Source organism: Lissotriton helveticus, chromosome 7, assembly GCF_964261635.1.
Source record: "Lissotriton helveticus chromosome 7, aLisHel1.1, whole genome shotgun sequence".
Classification (NCBI taxonomy): domain Eukaryota; kingdom Metazoa; phylum Chordata; class Amphibia; order Caudata; family Salamandridae; genus Lissotriton; species Lissotriton helveticus.
Window position 1 is genome coordinate 1,278,016,337 of NC_136068.1, and position 25,105 is coordinate 1,278,041,441.

The window sequence follows — 25,105 nt, forward strand, 5'->3', positions numbered from 1 at the left end:
ATGTTGTGCGTTATACAACCTGCAAGGAAACGGACTTGTGGAACGCATCAACCGCATGGTTAAGGGTACAATGCAGTTAGCTCATGGAGCTGGCTTATCTGTAATTGAGTCTGTGAGTGACATGCTTTGGGCTTATTGCACAACAGTCAACAATGATGTGGGAAAGAGTCCTTTTGTAATGATGCGGGGAAGAGAGGCAGGCACTAAACTGTTTCCCTCATGTATGCGTAAGCAATCTGTAAAGGGTGATTCACGGTGTGAGAAACAGTCTGTGATTGAGAAGTGTTTTTATCAAATTGGAGATTGGGTGAAAGTAAAACCTGGCGGTTATTGCAATGTGGTAAACAAGTTCAGAGGACCGTTTAAAGTAAAGCGGTTGGTGGTAATTGGGTAAGATTGACCAATGGGCAAGTGTGGAATTTGAGGAGGGTGGCGTTGTGCCAAAGGGGTGAAAGCAAACATGGAGAAAAATTGGAGGGTAGGTATGATAATGAACAGTGTTCACCCTGGATGCTGATGAAGGATGCAGAATTTTCAAATAAACAAGGTGGGGAGTCTTTGCTTTGTGATGAGGCTGTTGCATCTGATGGTGATGCCATGCCTGCAAGGCAGGGAGATGGGTCTGGTGCTTCATGTATTTTGAGGGATGCTAGTGAGAGAAGGTTACCTGCTTATTTGCATGATTATGTTTCTTGATTTTTCGTTTATTTGTTATGTTTCAAGCTTCACTTAATACAGTTTTTTTTATATATTCGTTGTGTTGATAAAGGGGGAGATGTGTTATATTTATATGTTATGTGGTGCATCACTTTATCATTTCTCTCATGTTTCACTCATTAGAATGTTGCATCCTTATGATGCCTTAGATGGTTCTAATATGATGTCATGCCTGTGGCATCAGTGAGCAGTTGGTCCAGCTGTGTCTGGCATGAAGATGTTCAGGTCTTCCTTTGAAGAATAAACCTACTTGGAAATATACCAGATCTACTTGGTTCATTTATCATAACAGTACTTAATACACCATCTCCATCTGTTTGAGGAGATACAATTAACCTCTCTACAGCCACAAGATCCCATTCCTCCAACCTATTGCTGCCTACATTAATCATACCCAGTCCACTGTCCCACTCTTCCACCTCGTTCAACTTAAGTACTGAAATCTTAACAGCACAGATCACAGTGGTAAAAAAAACATTATATCACAAAGGCCAGAGGCTACCTTGTTTTCAGGACAGTATTATTACAAGCAGGCTGAGGCACTGATGTGGTCACTTGCAATCATTATGGCAGCCAAGATTTGCATTTGTGAAAACAGCTGGAAACCTGCTGTGATGCTTATATCCTATTCGAAGGACAGTAAGAATATGAGACTAAAAGTGTTTCGACCCCACGTCAACACACCCTCTTTGGCTACCTTAAAGTGTGTACGGGTATCATCCAATAACAGATTGGCTCGCTGCACATATTTAACTTTCAAAGCAGAAAATGAAGCAAACACATCAGAGTACCAGATGCCAAGGAAAAGAGGAAGTCAACTGGCCCAAACAATTGTGCAAGCAAGTTCAGAAATATTTTTTATTCAAAGTCTACAATCGTGATACTTGATTAGTAGGTACATTTCTCATCGAATTGGCTCACAAGCAGGAGATATTACAGCTAACTATGCAGGATGAGATTCCAGCATCAATTGTCCACTCCCTCCAGCTTAGGTTTGGAGAGGTAGGTTTTGGGTAACTCCTTGGTGTGCGCCCATGGCAGTGGGTGAAACCAATATGTTTCGGTGTCGCTTTTCAGGTTTTTGTTGACCTGATCCTTCTGACCTCTGGTTATTGGGATTTCCTTCTCTCGGCCATCTCTGCCAGCTGCCTCTGCCGGGCCTCCTCCACCTCCTGACGCTTCACCTCATACTTCTCACGTGCCTTCATCCGAAGCTCCTCCACATCAGTCAGAAATCGATGTCTGTTGTAAACCAGAAAAAAATGGAAATTCAGACATATTCCACAAAAGCTCGTCTTCCAGTGTCATACTAAGAGGAATCAATTCCAGCCCTGCAGTAGCTGTTTGTTTAAGGAACTCCCACTACCAACAAACTGCATTTACCATACCTAAAGAAAAAGAGATGGGTGGAAAGCTTTAAATATTCTTGGCTTTTGTTACTCTGGGCACATTCCATTTCACAGATTCTGCGTTTCATTGTACCAATACAGTCAGTGACCATGCAAATGGAATTCAATCTTGGTTTTGCATAAAAAGTAACAATCCAGCAGCCACCTGTTTGTACCAGTCAACCCTGTGAAGGCATGCAAGGCTGGTTGTTTACATTGGCTTGAAAGTATCTCGGCACCAAATGAATTCCAAATGAAATTGAGAGTCAGAGAGTTTGTGCGGCAAGCAATGGAGATAATTATGTGCTCTACAAGTTGAGAACAATATGACAGGCTTTTGTAGACCAGAAGAAACAATGACAAAAGCCGACACCAATTTGAAACTTTGCTACATTTAGGATCTCCCGGGTTAACCGGGAAAAAGGCATTAAAAGAGGAGCATTAATTCAAAAACATTTTGAGCGAGTACTTATGCAGATAGAGACTTCAAAATAAGTATTCACTACTACCTGTAAGCTACCAGTTACCGCTCCAGTGGAGTAAACACCTGCTGGATCTATCGTGTATCACTTAAAATATCGGTACTATCACTGATCAACAGAAGGTTTACGAACGCCCTTAAATCCCAGAAATTGACGCTTAGGCAGGCTGAGCGACACTGGCGACGCAGATATTGTCCTGACCTTAAGGCCCAATACCTGTCCCTCCTTCGGGCCTATAAAAATGCTATAATTACCGCAAACTGGAATATTTTTCCCAGAAAATTCATCAGGCAGCCAATAGGCCCAAAAAGATCTTTACGATTGTACATGAGCTAGCTGCCTCTGACAGAGCTGCTCCTAAGCCTATCCCCTCTCAATTCTTTCTGTGATGCTCTCAATGACTTCTTCGTCAAAAAGATAATTACCATCAAGCAGAATATACCCCCAGCTCCACCTCTCTTTTTCTGCCCCCCACTGCCACCGCCCTCCTCCACCCTTCGCCAATTTCGCACCCTGCTAGGAAAAGTTAAAATGGGCTCTCCCGCGGACCATTGCCTGGCCCACATTCTGAGGGAGATCTTTTTCTGCTGCCCGGTACCTCCTGTCACCATCCTTAATACCTCCATCACCTTAGGAGTTGTACCTGATTCGTTTAAATCGGCCATGGTCATCCCTATCCTAAAAAAATTGGGCGCCGACCCTACTCTACCCTCCAACTTTAGGCCCATTTCCTTGCTCCCGCTCCTGGGTAAGATTCTGGAGAGCCACATCACTTCTTCTCTCTCCACTTACATTGAGACTAATCATCTCCTGGCTGACCATCAGGCGGGCTTTCGACCTGCACATTCGACGGAGTCCGTTGTCCTCTCCGTTGTCGATGAGCTCAGACTCAGCGCCAACACCAATTCCCCACAGGCCTTAGTACTCCTTGATTTGTCCGCCGCCTTTGACACGGTCTACCATTCTATTCTTCTCGACCGTGTCGGGGGGCTGGCTTGCGGGTGTCGGCCTTAGCCTGGCTCACCTCTTTCTTAGCAGGCCGCATGCAGGCTGTCCGGCTGGAGGGCTTCCTCACCCCTACCCGCCCTGTTTCCTGTGGGGTACCCCAGGGTTCATCCCTCTCCCCTCTTTTGTTTAACCCATACATATACCCCCTTATTGTTGCCTTACAGGACATGGAGGTCACGGCAATCAATTATGCCGATGACCTCCAGCTTATTTTCAACCTCTTATTTTCAACCTCTCCCCTTCCCCTGATTCAATTTCTAAGGTTCATTCCACCCTGACCTTCATCTACAACTGGATGAACCTCAACCAACTGAAATTGAATCCGGATAAGACGGAGTTGATTCTTATCGGCAGTCTCTCCAATCCTTGGTCTTCCGCTTTTTGGCCCCCTATTTTTATTCCCTTCCCCCCCCCCGTCTCCATCTGCTTCCGTGAAAACTCTGGGCATAAAAATTAGCCAAGACTTCTCTATGCACCCCCAGATCAGCGCGGTGGTCTCCACATGTTTCGTATCCTTCAGGACCATTCGCAAAATCTCGCGGTACTTTTCTGCTGAGCCCTCAAACTCATCATATTGGCGATGATTCTATCTCGCCTGGATTACGGCAACGCCCTGTATGTCGGCATCCCAGCGTATGAGCGCCGTCGTTTGCGGCCCGCCTTATCCACAGGCATTCTAAATCGAGCCATATTACCCCCCTGCTAAAGGCTCTCCATTGGCTTCCCACAATGGAACGTTCGCTCTTTATGATGGGCTGCTTGATCTTCAAGACCCTAGCCGGCACTGCCCCTGACTTTATTAGGTCCAAGATCAAGGTGTACGATCCTTTTCTGGAATGCACTCTCTTTCGTGATTAGATCCACTCTTAGCTACTTGGATTTTCCTTTTCTCCTCTCTCCTCAGAGCCAGTTTCTTTCTGTAGCGCCAAGAAACCGCTTGGTAGTAGAGCGCTTTACAAAACCCTTCCAACTTTCTTTGAAAACAGTACATGTTGGTCTTGGAGGGTTTTCTTTATTATACAGTCGGGCTGACTTGAAAAATCAGAACATGATGTCATTAATACATTATTCTGGTGCCTTTGGACACCAACAGTGGGTGACACACAATCTAGATATAAAAAAAAGCCAAGCAACATCACATTCCATGGTCTTATTACTCGGAGATTTCATGCTGTATCAAAGCGCATGAAGGTGACAAAGACTAATAGACAGGAAATAAAGGATAATGTTGAATCAATCAATTAATCAGGGCTGGTAAAGCACAACTACTCACCTGTGATGATCTCAAGGTGCTGGATAGGAGGGTGTGGCTCGGTTGAGTGCTGGGGTCACCCGAAAAGCCAGGTCTTGAGGTCCTTCCAGAATTGGGGTAATGTGGTAGATTGCCGTAGGCAGAGGGGGATGGTGTTCCAGGCTTTGGCCGCGAGGTAGGAGAATCATTATCCTCCCATTCTTGTCTTGCGGATAGGTGGGATGGTGGACAGTGAGAGCTGGGATCATCGGAGGTGTCTTTTGGGTACTTGGAAGGTGAGGCGGCTGTTTAGGTATGCACGTCCAGTGTTGTGAAGGGCCTGGGAGGAGTTTGAAGGTTATTCTTCTTTCAACTGGTAGCCAGGGGAGATTGCAGAGGTGTTGGGTGATGTGTCTGTGATGGGGTGTGTCGAGGATCGGTCTAGCTGTGGTGTTCTGGACAATCTGGAGTTTGTGAAGGAGTTTTTTGTTGATTCTGGCATAGTGAGTGTTACCTTAATCCAGTCTGCTGCTGATGAGTGCGTGTGTGAGAGTTTTTCTGGATTCAGTTGGGAACCATCTGAAGGTCTTTCAAAGCATGTGGTGGAGTCGAGGAGACAGCGTTGATCTGGTGGCTTATTGTGAGCAATGAGTCCAGTATGATGCTGAGGTTTCGTGCATGGTCCATATGGAGTGATTTCCGAGGGTATAGGGCCACCGGGAGTCATCCCATGCGGAGGGGGTGGAGCCAAGGATGAGGTCTTTCGTCATTTCTGAGTTGAGTTTCAGACAGCTGTTCTTCATCCAGGTGGCGATGGCTTTCATCCCTTCTTGGAAGTTGTGACTGGTGATGTGGGTTCGTTGGTGAGGATCAGCTGGGTGTCGTCAACATATGAGAAGATGTTGAGCCCGTGCTTCCAGACGATGGTTGCGAGGGGGGTCATATAGTTCCAAGATGTAGGGAGGGAGTCTGACCCGCTGAGTTCTGCTGGTGAGGAAGGAGTGGATCCAGTCGAGAGCCTTGCCGCAGATGCCTGCATCGTGGGGGTCTGGTGGCTAGGGTGTGGTGGGAGACTGTGTCAAATGTAGCAGAGAGGTCCAGGAGGGTGAGGACTGCGGTTTCACCCTGGTCAAGGAGGAAACGGATGTCATTGTTGCGGCGAGTCGGGACGGTCTCGGTGCTGTGATTTCTTCAGAATCCGGATTGGGAGATGTCCAGGACATTGTTAGCTTTGATGAAGTTTGCTAGCTGGGTGTTGATGGTCTTTTCAATGAAGGATAGGAAATTGCTGATAAAGAGAGACTGCAAGACAGAATATTCCACTTGGATATGTGGCAAGAATTGAATATTGTTATGATTTCTTTATAAGGGTCATATGCTAGAATTACTGGCATTATAAATGCCAATAGATGGCAATGTTTTTTACCTAACTATGATGTAGGGTGCAGTGCTATATGTGGCCAAAGGAGGTCCCATGGGAGCACTTTTGGCCACATATAGTATTGCACCCTGCAGAAGATTTGGTAAATCCACTACCAGACTTGCCTAGGACCAAGTGTGTGTCCTGCCTGAAGCCCTTTAAGAAAATAGTGCTCTGATGCTGTAAATAAACCATGGGAGTAACAACACATGTAACAAAGGGTGCCCCCATTAGAGGTTACAAGAAGAGACAAGGCGATACTAAGGAGGGACTACTAAGCCTATCGACCAATTAAAAACCACCATTTACAAAGTTCAGGTACAGGAGCAATTAAAAAGATGAGCAGAAAGTGGACACGGCTTTATGCCCATATCCTGAATACAGGATGTCTCAAAGAGACAGCGCAAGCGTTGCCTAGGCGAGACCAAATAAGCATTTGCAATGCAATAGGTCTTGCATTAGTTGGAGTTGTTGGCATTATAAATGATTATTTTTACCTAGCCAGGTTGCAGGCTGCAGTATCATATGTGTCCAATAGAGGTTCCATAGTACTGCACCTTGCAAAGTTTGAGTTTTTGGCATTATAAATGTCAATTTTTGTACCTCGCCATGTTGGAGGGTGCAGTACCATGTGTGGCCAAAAGAGGTCCCATGGAACTTCTTTTGGCTAAATATGGTACTGCACCCTGCAGAAAATATGGTAAATCCACCCTACCCAAAATACATTGCATACAAGACAGTACCTTGAGTACATTCAAATAGCTAAGTCCATATATACAATTAGTAGCTTTGAAATGTAACATTATTATTATTAAATTAATTCCAGATTTGTTTGTACTCTGTGGAGCTGAAGGGAAATGTATAGAAGGTCTCATATAAATGTGAGATGTGCTAGTGAGTAAAGGAACCACTGCCAGCCTTGCCTAGAACCAAGCATGTGGCCAGCCTGAAGCCCTTTAAGAAAATAGTGCCCCGAGGCTGTACTTAAAACCTAGGCAGTAATAACACATGTAACAGGGGGTATCATCATGGGAGGTTACAAGAAAAGACAAGGTTGTACTACTATGCCTATTCACCAATGAAAAGCCACCATTTCCAAAGGACAGGGACAGGAACCAATTAAAAAAGATAGGTGGAAAGTGGGCGGAGCTTTATGCTCATATCCTGAATACAACATGTCTCAAAGACACAGCGCAAGCGCTGCCTAGGCAAGACCTAAAAAAGAGCCGCTCCATCATATAAATGTATAATGTCGAGGAAAATAAAATAAATTATGGGAGCAAAAATAATGTCAATTCGAATTTACAAGAAGACAAGACTGAACTTAAAATGTTTTTTTTATATGTTAAACATAAACCGTGATACAAGCGACAGAAGAAGCTAAAAGGATTAGAATAGAATATCTACATGCCACTAAAGTACAAAAAATATTTTCTGAGAGCATGGCCTCCGAATGCAAAGGTATCAGAAAGCATTTTATAATTCTTAAGAAGTTAGTGCTGAAAGCCAGCAGTTGCAAATCAGGAGTGAAATAGCAAAAGACAAGTGTATCCAAAATCACCTGGGTTATAAAGTTGTTCAACTAGCCTGGTTCTTAAAATTTTTCCTATATAGGTTTTGGATTTATACAAGTACTCTTGGAATGAAAAGAACTGGACAGCCAAGACTGTTTGGTCCTGTTACATCTACATATGTACAACCCTAGGAGTGATTTGGCCTTATAGGATCCCATTACTGCCTGTGGCCCTATGGCACCCCTAGCTAAAACATACCTACCAGAGCATGCCTTGCCACTTAGGTCAAGTCACTGAAAAAGACTTGTCAAATCCTGAGCAAGCTCCATGAGTATAGTAGAAGCTCTCAGTAGCCTTCGATGAACAGGCGTATGTCATCAGTAGGGTAACAGGAGGCCGTTCCTATTATTCAATCAATCAGGGTTGGTAAAGCATAGATAATCACCTGCGAGAGTTCTCAAGGCGCTAGGGGGCAGGGAGGGCGGCTCCTTTTAGTGCTGCGGTCATCCGAAGAGCCAGGTCTTGAGGTCCTTCCTGAACTGAAGCAGTATAGAGACTTGGTGGAGGTGGAATGTCGTTCCAGGCCTTGGCTGCAAGGTAGGAGAAGGACTTTCCTCCAGTTCTGGTCTTGTAGATGCTTGGAATGTAGATGCTTGGAATGGTGGCTGGCCAGAGAGAGGTCAGCTGATCGGAGGTGTCTCTTGGGTGCGTGGAAGGAGAGGCGGTTGTTCAAGTATGCTGGTCAGATGCTGTGGCAGGTCTTGTATGTGTGAGTGAGGAGCTTGAAGGTTATTCTTCTTTTGATGGGAAGCCAGTGGAGATTGCAGAGTTGTTAAGTGATGTGGTTGTGACAGGGAATGTCTAGGATCAGTCTGGCTGCGGCATTCTGGAGTTTGCAAATTAGTTTATTGTTGATTCCGGCATAGAGATCATTGCCGATCACAAGTACGTTCGAAAGTGTTAAGTACATGACATTATTAGACCTCCTGTGAGTGGATGTATGCTATTGCTTTTATCCTGGGAGCTGGTACATGTTCTCAGAAAGCTCTTGAGGGGGTGGCACCCTGATAGGAACCACTTTGGGAGGGGCCCTGTGACATTTCAGGTTTAGGCCAGAATTAAGAAACAGCTGTGATACCGAATTTGCATGCACTGAGTCACCTGGAAGATGAGCACATGGCACGTAGACAACTAGGTCTAGTACAACAAGACCAGCAGACTCTGCTGGGAGAGGCCAAACAGCCCTGGCAGACTGCCCCGAGCTGCATTTATCAATGGGGTGACAAGTTGAGTAAAATGCCACACAGTTTATGCCAGAGTGCTCCTTATTCTTCCTCCATACTTCTCATTTATGACCCATCAGACACATTGCTCACCGATCCAAGGTAGCTGGCTTGTATTATTGCCACACATTTCGAAGCTCTGTACGCTCAGATGGGGTTTATTAACAGGAATCGATAGTAGACTTTGTTAATTCCCTTCCCCTTCGAACTAATTCATCCATAGATGGTTACCTGTTGGAGGGTATGCTCACCGGGGAGGAGCTTTCGACTGCCTTTGCATGGTTGCGACCCGGGAAAGCTCTGGGACGTAATGAGTTCCCCTGTGAATTCTTCAAAGCCTAGATGCCTAAACTCCAGGAACACATGCTGGGTGTGATCCATTCTGCGGCTGCTGGTGCGGTTTTATCGCCTGATTGGTGACACTGTGAGATTGTAGTGCTTCCCCAAGCCTGGCCTTCCTGTGAGTGAACACTACTCATATCTACCTAATTCCCTCTTAGGTGAAGATTTTAGTGAAAGCGCTTGTGAATATACTAGTGCCATTATTCCCAAACATGGTGCATTTAGATTAGGCTGGCTTTATAACTCATTGTGTTCCCTTACATTAAAATTCAGTTTCTATAGAACGCTCTGGCGCTAGCCAATGATTGGAGTACCAGCGGCAGTCCTCTTTGCTGATACTGACAAGGCATTTGATTCCGTGAGCTGGGAGTACTTGTTTCTACTCCTCCGTCACCTAACTATTGGAACCAAGTTTCTATCCTACCTTAGACTACTTATAATGACTGGACAGCGATTGTGTCCGTGGCCAGTGCCAAACTCATTTTCAATACAGTGATGGACGAGGCATGGTTAGCCCCTGTCTTCCCTGATGTTTGTTCTGGCTATGGAACCCCTGGCAGTGTGGGTGAGGATGGACGCTCAGGTGCATGGTTTGGAGTGGGGAGGAAGAACTCTCTGGCAGAACAGCCTTATATGCGGACTATGTTCTCTTCTTCTTAACTGTCCCCAAGACATTGTGGCCCCGTATCCTGCAAAGCATCCGTTATTTTTGGTGAAACCTCAGGCCAATACAATAATATGTCGAAATGTACAGTGTTCTTGGCCAGTAGCTGCACAACACACCTCCCCTGGGAGTCGGGGCTGCGAACTGCTTCAGGATGGTTCAAGTTCCTGGGTGTCTTCATGTCCTCCACTGTGGCACTGGTGTGGTCACGTAACTTGGAGCCTTATTTTGACTCGCTTGAGAGAGGATGTTCGGGTCCGATCGTTTTGCCTCGGCTCCAGACTAGTAGGTTGGCAATTTTTAAAATGTGCAGTTGCTGTGATTTCTGTACCAGTTGCAGAAGTTTCCGTATGACTCTCCCCGGCAATGGTTCCGAAAACTGAATTCCATTCTTAACGGGTTACTCTGGGAGAGAGGATATATTGCCCTTATCAAATGCTTTTAATAAAATTATTGTGGGGCATCGCTGCAGCGGATATTGAGTAATATTACCATGCGTTGCATTACTTGATCATTAATGACTGGTGGTACGACTTCCAGGGCGGCCTTTCTTTGCGTTCAAGAAGTGGGACATCCCTCTTGTTTCATATCTATACGACTGAGGCAATATCAGTGGTCTTCCTCCAGTGTCTAGAGTGGTCCTGAATCAGTGGAGACATTCCTTCATCAGATGGGATGGAGGGGAGGCTGACTGAGTGGACACCGCTCTGGTGGTGCCGACTGCTGCCACAAGCTGCTGCGTTAGAAGGCTTTCGGAAGTGGGACTTCACAGGTGTGACATCTTACCTAGGCAGCATCTTGTTCTGGTCGGTTCAGATGAACCCGAAACGCATTCTCCTCCATATCACGGACACTGGGTGGTAAGAGACACAAGTTGCCACTGCTGTTTCTGGGACTGACTGGTGAAACACGATATAGCAAAGGAGTGGAAGGCTGCGGCCCCACCATCCCTTGTGGTATGGAAGAAAGTGATGGACCACTGTATGGGGCTGGAGCTGGCAGTGTACAAGCAAGCGGTTGTTCACAGAAACACCACATGATATGGCAGGTGTAGACGGATTATGGAGGCATTGAGTTAAAACCTGTCCATTCTCTGCGACAAGTGGTGAATGATGCAATTCGGTATGTTCAGGGGATGAGAGGTGTTTGGAAAGGTGCTGAACAACTAATCGGATGATTAGACTTGTTATGTATCTTATTGCTATAATGTCGGTGGGGAGGGACTAAGTGAGAATGTATTTGATTTTGTTTATGCTTTTTCATCCCTTATATTTCTTTTCTCTGTCAGCCCTCTAGGCCATGTTCAGAATTCAAAAATCAATAAAATATGTAAATATGTATTTATATTTGCTTCACTTTATAAATCATGGCTTGATGTGTCAGAAATATCGAAGAAATCACAAGCTCTCTGAACGGGCCTGATTACTTGCTAGGAGTTATGTAGTTCTGCCTCAAAGTGTGATCCATTGGCATTTCATTACCACAGGAAGACAACCCTGCTTTTACTTTTTAAGAAACGACTTGTCACTCAAATTTGAATGATTCATACAACAATGTTGTTAGTGTGTGCGACTATTTCTCCAGAATGACGCTTCTTTAAATTGATGCTCTTAGTTTATTGATCTGCAAAGAATGCTAGAGGAAAACAAGGCTGGACATAAATTGAAAGAGTCACCAAAGAAACACGTTGGCTAATTAGATCAGTAAAACTCCTCATGGCATTTAAATCTAGGCAGTGAATACATTCAAGTTTCAACTAACAAGAAGCACTTAGTCATCAAGTAAAAAGAAACACTTCTGTTAGCCTAACATTCAAAGATTATGTGTATAATATGGCTAAGAAACGACAAAACGGTGATAAACACAAGATAAAATGCCAATTAAAACAGCTGTTCAGGCTCTTCCAACATAGGAAAGACACATGCGAACACGCTTCGTAATTGCAAAGCGACCAATTGTATATCCAGTAAGGGTAGTGAACATACAGCTGGGTCTAGCTCACAGGATATCTTTTCTGATGAGGACAAGTCTAAGGATGGCTAATGGAGTCCATGTCTGAATGTGGTGGGGGTCACACAAACGCAGATGCTCTTAATGCTGGTGAAATGACGATAGGCAACATGGCAGAGGCAAATTAATGTGATGCATGCATTCTGATGAACTTTAAAGTTATCTCTATTGGTAATGAGAATGCATTTAAGCCATAGGTTTCCGCACTTTACAACAGATTGTCCCCAGGTAATGGAGGAGAAGGAACAGGACTAAAAAGGTTTCCAAGAAACATTACAGATGATGAGAAGAATGTCTTGGTGCGGGACACTCATTCATTATGCAGCATCATATCTTTAAGCTATAGGAGACATGCTGCACGGACTCATGTTTTATCATAGGACATTCTACGTCCAACTTCAAGACTATAAAATCCATTTGGGGACGTAATTGGGGCTTGATTACTTAGGTAGTCTTGGATCTAGGTAACCCTTCTGTAACCCCTTTGGGCTGTCATATTGATAACTTGTTATAATAACGATGACAATTAGGACTAGGAGCTGTACACAATTGTTGCCTTTATTGGACGTGAACACCTACAGTTAGGCCACCCTGAATGTGGGAATGAAAACCTTGCTTGGACCTCTCCTGGAAATATACACCTGGCGTTTATTTCTTCCACTAAGCCTTTTTAAAGTGCACACGTTATCTGATCAGGAGACAGAGGGGCATGGAGAATATGAATTGACCAAGATCAAACAATTTGATAGAACCGGAAACCCAATTGTAATGCAGTACGGATTATTCCAGAGCCTATGAATTTACTATCATATTACATATTACATATTGGGGAATAGACAATGAGAGCAGTACAGACCACTCATCTTCCACTGAGCTAATCCAGTCCACGTTTATTTTTCTTATTATTTTTTTTACCACAAACTAACCACAAATTGATTTAGGGAGTAACCTTAGCCTAGATGTTTAAGTAGGGACAAATGGTTTAGATTTAGACACAGCTGCTGTGATTGGGGCTGAGGAATTTAAATGTGGGTTTAGGGAAATAGGCTTAGATTCATGAGGTTAAACCAAGTATAAAGAGTTTAAGGTTTAGGAGCCTGGTATTAACCTAGAGGTTTAGAAATATGTAGGTGGATTGCCTTAGGTATCAGATTTAGAGATTTAGGCTGACTGGGTATCAACAGCCATTGAGTTTAGCATTAGGTTTACAGTCTTAGACTTGCTGTTTATGTTTAAAATTCAGTGCTGTAACCAGGCGAGGTCACCCCCGCTACTGCCTCCGTCTGCTGTGCCCTGCTGTTTCCCCCATCTTGGCTGTGTCTGCTGACCTCGTTCTGCTGTGCCCTGTGACCTTCCTGTGCTCCTAGCTCTGCTCCCTCGTTTTTTCCCTTCCGGTGTTTTTTCCCTTCCTGTGCTCCTAGCTCTGCTCCCTCGTTATTTTTCCCATTTTTTCAGTCTTCCCCTGCCGTGCCCCTTTGCTGCCCCCGTTGTTGTGACGTGCCCTTGCCCCTGCACCTTTTCCTTGCTCCTTGATCTCTCTCGCTTCCCTCCCCCCGCTCTCCTCAGGGCAACCCAGCCGCCGCTGAGCCGCCCGCCGCCCTCCTTCCCGCCACTGCCACCCGGCGGACACGCCCCCCCACCTTCCCATTCGCCGCCCCGCTCCCGCCACCCAGCTGCTCCTCCCTCCCGGCTCCTTCTTATGTCGCCCCCTCGTACGTGCAGCGTTGACGCGCAGCGGGCGCACCGATTGTGCGCCGAAGGCGCGCCAAAGGCAAGCCCGTCTGCGCCCATCCGCGCCTGGCACGCGCCCAGCGCCAGGACCCCTGGTCCTCCCCGCCGATGGAAGACAACCCGTCTGACCTACGACGACGCCACTCTCAACGCACTCAATGCCGGCCGGACCCACGCCTGCTGCCGAGCCACCCCGAGACGCACCCACGGACCCTTCACCTGCTGTACCTGCAAGTTCACCTGCCTCCGAACCTGCCCCGCACCCGCCAAGACAAGCATCAGCAGCAACCACCTCAAGTGCATCCTGCTCAACACCCGATCCGTCCACAGACACGCCGTGGAACTCTGGAACCTCCTCGACGCTACATCACCGGACGTCGCCTTCCTCGCGGAAACCTGGACGAACGCCTCCTCTGCACCCGACATCGCCAGCGCCATCCCGGACGGGTACAAGATCATCAGGAAGGACCGCATCAACCAGACCGGAGGAGGCATCGCCATCGTCCACAAGAACACCATCAGCATCACGACCGACCCCAACGACTCCTTCACCGCAGCCGAACATCTCCACTTCCAGATTCACACCGACCCCAAGACGACCCTCAGAGGCACCCTCATCTACCGACCCCCGGGACCACGCTCACAATTCAGCGAAGACATCACAGACTTCATCAGCCCACACGCCCTCCCCTCCGCTGACTACATCCTCCTAGGGGACCTCAACTTCCACCTGGAGAACAACAAGGACCGCAACACCACCTCCCTGCTGGAAAACCTCGCCAACCTCGGACTCAAGCAACTGGTGAACACCCCCACCCACTACGCCGGCCACACGCTTGATCCAGTCTTCTCTTCCAGCAAGTACATCACCTTCAGCCACGCCACCGGACTCCACTGGACCGACCACAGCTGCGTCCACTTCAGCTTCAAAAGAACGACGACCCACCACCACCCGCAACAGGTACCTCACAGGAATTGGAGCAAGATCACCGCGGACCAGCTCACCACCTCCCTCAACCAGAGCCCACCCGCCAACACAACGGACACCAACGAAGCTGCCCGCAACTTCACACAGTGGCTGTCCGCCTGCGCCGATGACCTCGCACCACTGAAGAACCCTCCCAGCAGACCCAGAAGCAAGAAGGCATCCTGGTTCACCGACGAACTCAAGAACTCCAAGAAGACCTGCCGCACCCTTGAGAAAGCCTGGCTCCTCGACCGGACCACTGACAACATGACCGCCCTCAAACACGCTACCCGCAAGCACCACCAGCTCATCCGCACCACCAAGAAGAAATCCCTGAAGGAACGACTGGACAACAATACCCACGACAGCAAGGAACTCTTCAGCATCGTCAAGGAGTTCTCCAACCCCAGCACTGGCACCAACGACATCACTCCGTCACAAGACCTCTGCGACTCCCTCGCCTCATTCTTCCACCGCAAGATCGCCGACATCCACGACAGCTTCGGCGCACCACCCACGTACCCAACCGTTGAACCAACGCCCCCCACCACCACCCTCCGCACCTGGACCACGGTGACCACCAAAGACACAGCCCGCACGATGAACACCATCCACTCCGGATCACCGACCGACCCCTGCCCACACCACGTCTTCAACAAGGCCGATGCCACCATCGCACCCCAACTTCGGAACATAATCAACACCTCCTTCAACACCGCCACCTTCCCGGAGAGCTGGAAGCACGCCGAGATCAGCGCCCTCCTGAAGAAACCTACAGCGGACCCCACCGACCTCAAAAACTTCCGCCCCATCTCGCTCCTCCCTTTTCCTGCTAAAGTCATCGAGAAGATCGTCAACAGACAGCTGACCGCCTTCCTCGAGACGAACGGATCCCTCGACCCCTCGCAGTCCAGCTTCAGAGCCAACCACAGCACCGAGACCGCCCTCATCGCAGCCACCGACGACATCCGGACCCTGCTCGACAAGGGGGAAACAGTGGCCCTCATCCTCCTGGACCTCTCCGCTGCGTTCGACACTGTCTGCCACCGCACCCTAGTCCAGCGCCTCAGCAACATCGGTATCCAAGAGAAGGCACTGGAGTGGATCATATTGTTCCTCGCCGGAAGAACACAAAGAGTCCGTCTCCCCCCGTTTCGCTCCGAGGCCACCAAAGTCATCTGCGGCGTCCCGCAAGGATGTTCACTCAGCCCCACCCTCTTCAATGTCTACATGAAACCTCTTGCAGCCATCGCACGCCTGCACAACCTCAACATCATCTCTTATGCCGACGACACCCAGCTGATCCTCTCCCTCACCAGAGACCTCGACGCCGCCAGAACCTGCCTACACAAAGGGATGAAAGACGTCGCCGAATGGATGAAGAACAGCCGCCTGAAACTGAATTCGGACAAGACGGAAGTCCTCATCCTGGGATCCTCGCCCTCCGCCTGGGACGACTCCTGGTGGCCCCCAGCCCTGGGCATCGCACCCAAGCAAACGGACCACGCACGCAACCTGGGCTTCATCCTGGACTCCTCTCTCTCGATGACCAGACAAGTCAACGCCGTCTCCTCAACATGCTTCAACACCCTGCGTATGCTTCGCAAGATCTTCCGCTGGATCCCGACCGAGACCAGGAAGACTGTCACCCAGGCACTCGTCACCAGCCGACTGGACTACGGAAACGCCCTCTACGCCGGAACCACAGCGAAGCTACAGAAAAGACTCCAGCGCATCCAGAACGCCTCCGCCCGACTCATCCTGGATGTCCCCCGACGCAGCCACATCTCCAGCCACCTGAGGAACCTGCACTGGCTCCCCGTCGACAAGAGGATCACGTTCCGGCTCCTCACCCACACACACAAGTCTCTCCACGACCTGGGCCCCAAGTACCTCAACGACCGCCTGACCTTCTACACGCCCACCCGCCAGCTACGGTCCACCAGCCTCGCCCTCGCAGCCGTACCACGCATCCGAAGAGCCACCGCCGGAGGAAGATCCTTCTCTTACCTGGCTGCCAAGACATGGAACTCCCTCCCCATCCACCTTCGGCTGACCCAGGACCATCTCGCCTTCAGGAAACAACTCAAGACCTGGCTGTTCGAGCAGTAGCATGCCCCTTCCCCCAATCGCCTTGAGACCCTCCCGGGTGAGTAGTGCGCTATACAAATGGTATGATTGATTGATTGCTTAGGTTCGAGTGTTTAGGCATCTTTTTGAGGCCTATCCTATATGTATGAATGTAGGAGTTTGGGCTTGGACGTGTATCCTAAGGTTTACTCTTACTCTGTGATACTTAGCATTAATTTTGGAGTTGTAGCACTTAGAGACTAAGATTGCATTTAGAGTTAGAGACTTTGTTTTAGGTTTAGGGTCACAGCTGGTTACATTTTGATGTTTAGAGACATGTAAAAAAATTATTTGGTTTAGGTTCATTGGGGTTTAGCCTTAGCAATTAGGATTACTATTCTGATTAGGCAGGGGCATTGGAGCTAGGCATTTGGAGTTAAACGTAGCTTTAGAACTTGAAGTCAGACACAGACACTTGAGTTAAACTTGCATGCTGGGGATGGAGGTTATGTCTGTTTGGTTTTAGGAAGAACAAGTACAAGTCTATGGGGACGAGGTCCTTGTAAATGATTATTCCGGGCAAGGACAGAATTTAATGCACTACACGCTGTACTCCTTCCCTCAAGGCGCTGTTAATCTGGCTCGGCGCTCCTCTCATATCATTTTGGGTGAGGGCATTTCAAGCCAAGATAACTTTCCACTTCTCTGTCACCCATAGACTTGAACACTTTACCAGCGTCTGGTGACGAGTCACATTTTTTTGGTTGACCTTCATATAAAAACACTCATACGGCAAGCGGCAAACCCAAAGTGTGACAGTAAAAAGCTACGCCAGGGTCTTCGTTTTCAATCAGCAGCCACCGTAGTGACACGGTCCGCAGACACTGCTCCCTACACAAGGATACCTCACTTTTTACCATCACCACTGCACCTGAACACGAGCCCCCCTTAATGAGAGCGTGCAGTGCAAAGCACATTTAGAAAGCGGATTACTGCCAGAGCGAAGCCATCAGAGCAGATCCGTGGCGGAGGGGAATGCACTGGACCATATGACGTCACTGTGAGGTCGTCGAGCTCTTTTTTGCTGCTGCTGGTGCTCAGAGAACTGTGTGAGGCCTGTGCAGAGGCCACAGAGCGAGGTGTGCGTGTTGGTTTCACGCAGAGTGTGCGTGCTGGGCGCGCACAGCGTGTGTGAGTCAGTCTGTGTGCACGTGCCTGTAGTGTGTGCGCGTGCACAATATTCAGACAGGTATCCAAGTCAAACTCCACCATCCAAGCAAAGCATTTGGACCGGACTCGGGTCCGCAAATACCTGTGCGTCCAAGGCCAATGTGTAGTAGTCACTACTCTCAAGACTACACTCACACTCCGCCCCGCCTGCTCTCTGCCCCTACGCAACCCTTGGTGCGCATCCTGCATGCCACCGGGGTCAGGCCTGCAAGCCCTTATGCCCATCCTGCGTGAGCTGCAGCCACTCCACGACCAAAGGCCAACTCAATGGCGACGAGTCACACCTGCCCTCCTCCTACACTCCACCCTACCGAAGCCCTCCTACCCTCAGATGCCTGCGCAATCCAATGACTGCCTAGGACCCACGAGCCCCCAACCCACACAATCACTGTGGGACTCACAACAACACCGAGGCCGGGGCACATACCGCAAGGATGCCACACCGGCAGGCGAGCATGAACCCAGCCCCAGGCACCGGGCCCAAGATCTACACCTCCAAACAGTCGTGTGTATAAAACAACACACTACACACGTAAATGAAGACACGTGACATACAATGCCACCTAACATCAGGCCCAACAAGCCCCCTGTCCGCGAATCCCAGAACCATGTATCAATGTTTAAATTGCAAAGAGACTGCTGTGCGGCAAAGAACAATACAGACTGCCAACAAACAGCAGCAAAACACCAGACTAGCAGCAGGCGAGCGCTATACAACTACCAAATCTTTCTGCTCATCATCACGCACGACACAAAAACATGCCCTAAATAGCCAAACAATATTCACATACACTTCCAGAAAGCACCTACTCCATAGTATAGAGCTATCTGTCCTCCAAAGGAGCGTCAGCGCCTTACGAGGTCATGAAGCGCTAGAATGGCTAAATGCAACTTCGATGCAAGCAGGGACTCAATATAACTTAACAAGACCATGGAGCTGAAATTGCATAAGCCCTTGAGCAAACACATCCTCTGTAGTCCAGACACTCCTTTCCTCCGACGTGATTTTTCACTCCGGGGAATCACTTTCGTGTCCCCGCAGGCACGCTGAATCGCGTCATCCCCCGCTTGAGGCCCGGCTCTAGTTTTGTTTGATGTTGTGCTTGTGGTGTAAAGTCGTTGATGCAGAGAGTTGAGTGGGTGACAGCACGCGCTGGAGACGCTGCGCGTGTGGTAAAGTGCAGTCAGCTCAAAGGTTAGTGTCCCAGCAGGCGCACTTAGTCGCGTCATCCACCGCCTGAGCCCGGCTCCAGCCCTGGTTGATGTTGTGCGCTTGGTGTCAATTCGTTTATGCAGAGAGTTTAGTGTGTGACAGCGCGCAGGAGACGCTGCAGTTAGTGTACCCGCAGGCACGGTCCTTTATGCAGAGAGTTGACTGGCTGACAGCGCGCAGGATACTGTGCGGTTATTGTCCCCGCAGGCACGATCAGTCGCGTCTGCCCCCGCCTAAGCCCCGTCAATTGCCGCGCCCAGGCCCAACGCACACGTTTGTTTTCCACACGCCCTCAAGGCACGCTTTTTTGGGGGGGATGTGCCGCACGATTGTTGCCGGTTGTCGCTCCCATTGGCCACACCACTTGCTGCCGCGCAATTGCAGCGCCCATTGGCCTTGTTCACGCCCCCAGCACACGCCCCCAGCACATGCACACTTTTAAGGAACGCTTTTTTTTTGTCGTCATGCCGCGCCCCGCCCACACCCACGCCCACAAGGGACTACTTGCTGGTCAGGTTCTTTTACCTTTCAAATGTATATGGTGGGCATCTGTATAGCCTATGTCCTTCTGCTGCACCTTCCCTTTCCAATGCTGTATTGGGTGTTGTGATTGGTGCTGTGGTTCCTGAGATTACCCGCCTCAAAGGTTTGGGCTCCCTCTTTATAATATTAGTATAGATATAGATAGATAGAAGTGCAGGTACTCAGTATAGCACATGTTTGCATACCCCTCAGTTCGAACTGGGCTATCAGGCAGGTCCCGAAGGGCTGGTCTGACAGATCGCTGTGTGGGAGAGTTTTATGGCTATGCGGGTCGGGTTGAACTGTTCATTTCCCTGATATTACTCCTTATTCGCTAATAAGGACCTCTGTTATTTTGGTGTCTGGGCCTAATTTTTGTCCCAGTCCGACCCTGCTGATCCGTGCCGGTACACTCCCATTAATTGTATTGCAGCAGTGCTGAGAAGTGCAGGCACTCAGTACCGACAGCACCTGCCCTTTAAATAAAGTTCTAGGCTTCCTTCTCATAGAATACATAGGTGGGGAATCGATTTTCACTTGTCGGAAGTCAGCTTTCGCTTCACAAATGTGTCCCTTTCCTCTGTCAGCGCCGTTCCAGTGAAAGTGCTGCAGCCCTGCTGCAGGGCCTGTATCAAAGTGCGGCTACCCATGTGTCTGACAGAAGCAACCCGTCGAAAGCACTGTTTTGTTCTTCATGGAATGCAAATGTTCACAGATGAAAGTTACAGGCTTCTGGAAATGTTTTGAAAAATCTCCGTTTGGTACAAAACCTAAAATCCAATGAAAACATGTGGCAGCGCATTGGCTGGACACAGGGATGTAGCAAGGGGGCTGTGGGTTCCTAATTTAAGGGAAACATCCTCTTGTTTGGTAGGGAAAAAAGCTTTAACTGGGGTGTAGTGGTCTACTCGGAACCCTTATTCTGGTGTCACTGTACCTGCTGCACTATTCACACATACACTCTCTAGGTAGACAGCAGTATCCACAGCTGAGTAAAAACACCTGGACCGGCAGAAAGCATCTTAAAGGCGCGCGCACTAAATGCCCTGGCACTGGATCCGGTGAGTGTGCACGTGAAGAGTCGGGTGGAGTACGTCCCCTCTATAGTGCAGTGAACACACGAGCAGTGCACGTGCAAAGGAAAGACAACTCAAATTCTAACATAAGGTGCCAGAGAACTGTGAACTTGATTAAGGGGCCCCACACCATTATGCGTTAGGCCACTGGTGCCAGGGAAAGCAGTTTTCACCATAAAAACACCACAATGAATATCTGCCAGACAGGCGTACATCAGACTCTGTTATGACAGAGTGGATACCGTCAAACAGTGTGACAGGAGCAGTCACTATTTCTAATTCAGAGCGGACGAAGTTCCGAAGCCTGCCCCAGTGTCTACCCACTGCAGGTGCGGGGTGATACCCTCTGTGTCTATTGATTGCTTGCCTACCTGCAGCACAGACACCGAACCCCGCCGAAACAGAAGTGATGGATCAACAGAACATACAGACAGCCACCGGGCAGCGCAGCAGGTAAAGCGCCTGCGATGTATAGCCTGCAGCTTCCAATGATACGTGTAGAGCTGACTCGGTATTTCATCCATCTAGGCTCGCCGCTGAGTGCACTGGGATAGTAATATAACTTTATAGCGAAGGGCTGAGAGAGTGATTCTTTCGTGGTGGGCGCTACACCAGTATCTACGAATCTCACTCAGTGTCTGTGACTCTGTTCCCAAATTAACACCGGGCTGGATGCCGTCAGAGGCCTGTCAATGATGTCAGCACCTCCTCCGATCATACGGACCTGAAGAACTGAGGCGACATCGCGGAAGTCAGGCAGCCTTCGTTGGGACGTGGGCGGGGCCTGCAAAAGAAACAGGAAAGAACCGCCGTGAGAACGTCCGGCACCCTGCAGGTGAAGTCCCTGGCCCCATCAGAGGGACCGGGCGAAGACTGTATGGCACCAGAGGCAACGCGTGGCTCCAGAGTGGTGAGGAAAGCCCCGCGGCGTGCCAGGAGACGTGCAAGGACCGAGCCGGTGAAAGTGAGAGCTTGCAGGCTGTTTGGAGACAAGTTGCGTGCACTGGCTGGGGGGGGGGAGGGCGTGTGTGTGTGTGTGTGTTTGAGTTTGTGTGTGTGTGTGCATGTGTGTGTGCGAAGCGAAAGCAGGGGGGGCTGGCTGTGTGTGTTGGAGGCTTTCCAGGGAGACAGGAGATGGTGAACGCGTGCGCGACCCGATCCGATTACGGCATGCTGCACGTGCCCATCTCCTGTCTCCTTGAAAGCAGAACTGCCGACTATAGGTCACGCTGCGACATCGCTTCGGAATGCGTCGCAGGTGCGAGACCTAAAAACCCTGCAACCGACTCCCCTGAGAGCTCCTTACTTTCTGAACCTGACCAAGGAGAAACCTAAACTTAACCTCTTCCATACAGGAGGATAGGGGTATCTGGGCCATCCCCACTCTTAGACACTATAGGCGACAGGGGAAACGATGAAGATTGTGAATCAGAAACTGATCTGAGGCAGGTAATGGGGTGGGGTAAGGGAAGTTGATAAAGGGGTCTGTGTCAAGACTGATTAGAGCATGTCGACTGCATGTATGTGATACGTATGAACTGCCATGCTAAACAGAAAATATGTTTATATCTGAACGGCTGCACTTGTTGACTACTGGCAAAATCTCAGATGTATTCACTTGCTGCTGGCCTGCCCTTCACAGTTTATTTTTTTACTAAAAGCAATTACATTTTGTTTAAAAAAAAAAAACGGTCCCCACATTCACAATTCCATCTTCAATCTTGTGAGCTGTGCTAAATTTCAGGTTTTTTTGCTATGGTTTGTAACAAATACTTTCAGGTTAGCGTTGTCAGGTTTGTTGTAAGCTTGAGACGGTCAGTGAACAGTTTGCTAATCCACCTACTTCTAATGCTAAATTGCCACCTCTTTGCCACAAACTAACCCCACGCTGGACCATAATCAGCAGATTGGGGCACACTGTCAGGCAATAGCGCCTTAGGCAGATCTTGAACATGGGAAAGGCCTGACAGAATAATGGCCGACATTGTTCAGCCCGGGAGCTTAGGGGAAGTGCAAACATCTGTATAGCTCATGAAGCTGTATTCAGGTGAGGTGTATGCACAGCCCAGAAAAGTAAAGACAATGTGAGTGTATGCGTAAAACAAAATCTAAGCTATATAGTACTGTTTACAGTGACTTTCACTACTTTGTTAGAGAATATGGTTTCTGCATTGCCAACTCTAGTTCCCATGCTTTTTATTTAAAAAAAATATTCCTTTAGGTTGAGTTGCCTCGGGTTGAATGGAAGGAGGGTCTCTGCTAATGTGAAATGAAAGAAGAGCCAACTGAAATAAGAAACAAGTAGTCACTTGAGTGTGCATGCTACCTCAAATAAAAGTCAATATGTGAACTGGTTATTCAGCAAATGTAGAGGTTGTGTGAGAACCAGTACAAGCTTTAATTGATAGAATAATTTTACACATGAATGACACACAATTCATCCATGTCGTGCTGATTAAAACATGTGCAAAAGAACAACATACGGTGCATAATCTTCCATGTAGTTGGGGCCAAAAATGCAGAAAAATAACAAAATTGCCAGACGTTCCACGCCAGTTCATCCATATGTTCTGGGTTGAAACATGTACAAAGAAACCAAGCATGGTGTCCAGTGGCAGCTGGTGACATTTGAAAGTGGTGAGGCATAAAAATTAGGGATGACTTAAGTAGCGAGCAAGCACTGCATTTTCTTTTACTTTTGCCTTATTATTTTGAAGACTGTATACCCCTATGATGGGGGTTCCATCACACTCATTTGCGCAGAATCACAATTAAAACAGAAATACGGGACCACTGCCGTGCTCTCTGAAGAGAGGCCAAGGATTGGATCCCTGCTGTAATTCTTACTTGGTTCTCTATTAATAAAGGTTCAAATCAAATGGTTTACCTCTTTTCAACTTTGACTGAAGCACTAATGAGGTGGTGGACAGAGGCCTGCCATTGTGTATGTGACTGAACACATGAGGTAACTGTACCTGTGTGTCTGGTCCTCTATGCCCCTATTTGTATGTGTGCTTTCTCGTTTATGTGTGCGTGATTCTCTGTGCATGCTGCCTGTGTGTTGTGTGTGCATATGAGTTTGTGTGTGTGAATGTGTCTGTCTTTATGAGTCTGCGTCTTTGAGTGTGCTATTGTGGCAGTGCGTGCGTGTCTCTCTTTGTATCTGCAGCTTTGTGTCTGAGAGAGACTATTCTAGTGTGTGGAATGAATGGGATGTGCACTCATCTGCTGGAGTGTATATATGTGTGTGCGTGTGTAAAAACGTGTACTTCTGTGTGTGAGTGTGCAAGCCATGTTTCGATTGTCATTTCATTTGTACAGCACTATAGGGCCGATCACTTTTAACTGCATTTCAGTTTGTAGTGTGGTCCATACAACTAGTACATAGTACACAACATTTCCTTAACTTTCACTATATTAACTGGCCATATGTTGTTACAGCCACCTGGTGCCGCGAACAAAGGGACAAAGAAATGCACGTCCAAGCGCCTTCTGGCACATTCTTTTAGAGTATGGCTAGTAAGTAATGGCTCCTCTGCATCCAATCTTACCAGAGCTGATGGTGTAAGAAGCAGATGCAGAGCCCCTTGAACACCCCTGTGATGTATGCTGCTCTTTCTGCAAGCATGTCACACCAGCTCAAGTTGGAGACAGAGAGGAGCTGCTCCTTAAAGGCATTTTGCGAGCTTTGGAGAGGGTCCGGTTCTTCTGATGCAAAGTGGTTCACTCCTGTGAAAGAGTGGAGTGAGGTTCTCAGAAAGGCAAATCGCAAGACAATGTAGAATGTGCACAAGGGCAGTGTTTCAGGAGAAAGCACCACCTCCCCCTTATATCAAGTGCCTGTCCATGAGTGTGCCAACTGTTTTTTCTGCTCTCACCCCCACAAACTTGCAGTCTCATAGTCTCCTAACCTCCTCTCAGTCACAGCCACATAATGGGCTTTCCGCCCCACACACCATGAGGAACACACAGCTATTCAAGATGGCCAGCAGAACAATTATCTTGGATGTGTATGAAAATGTGCCTGGATGTCACGGTCTGACCACTGTAAAATACTTTGCTGAAATGTTTTTCAAAATGGACAGTCACAGGAACACATACACATAAACCCCACAGTAATAGGAGTATGTTTTAGGGACCTCAGGTTGTATACTGACGGGTGTCAACTGATTGAGTCACTTGAAGAGGTATTGTAAGGTGACCTGATGAGCTGTGGAATATATGCGTTTACTAGACA

At 48.2% G+C, this 25,105-nt stretch overlaps 1 long non-coding RNA gene across 2 annotated transcripts in view; it reads right to left on the reverse strand.

Moving 5' to 3' along the window:
• Positions 1 to 1,557: 1,557 nt before the first annotated feature.
• The window catches only part of LOC144770187 (uncharacterized), a 43,202-nt gene continuing 19,654 nt past the window's right edge, over positions 1,558 to 25,105 (reverse strand). For both annotated transcript variants that reach the window (XR_013598821.1, XR_013598820.1), the window contains exon 2: positions 1,558 to 1,959. This is a non-coding gene — a long non-coding RNA (uncharacterized LOC144770187). The remainder of the gene's footprint in view (positions 1,960 to 25,105) is intronic.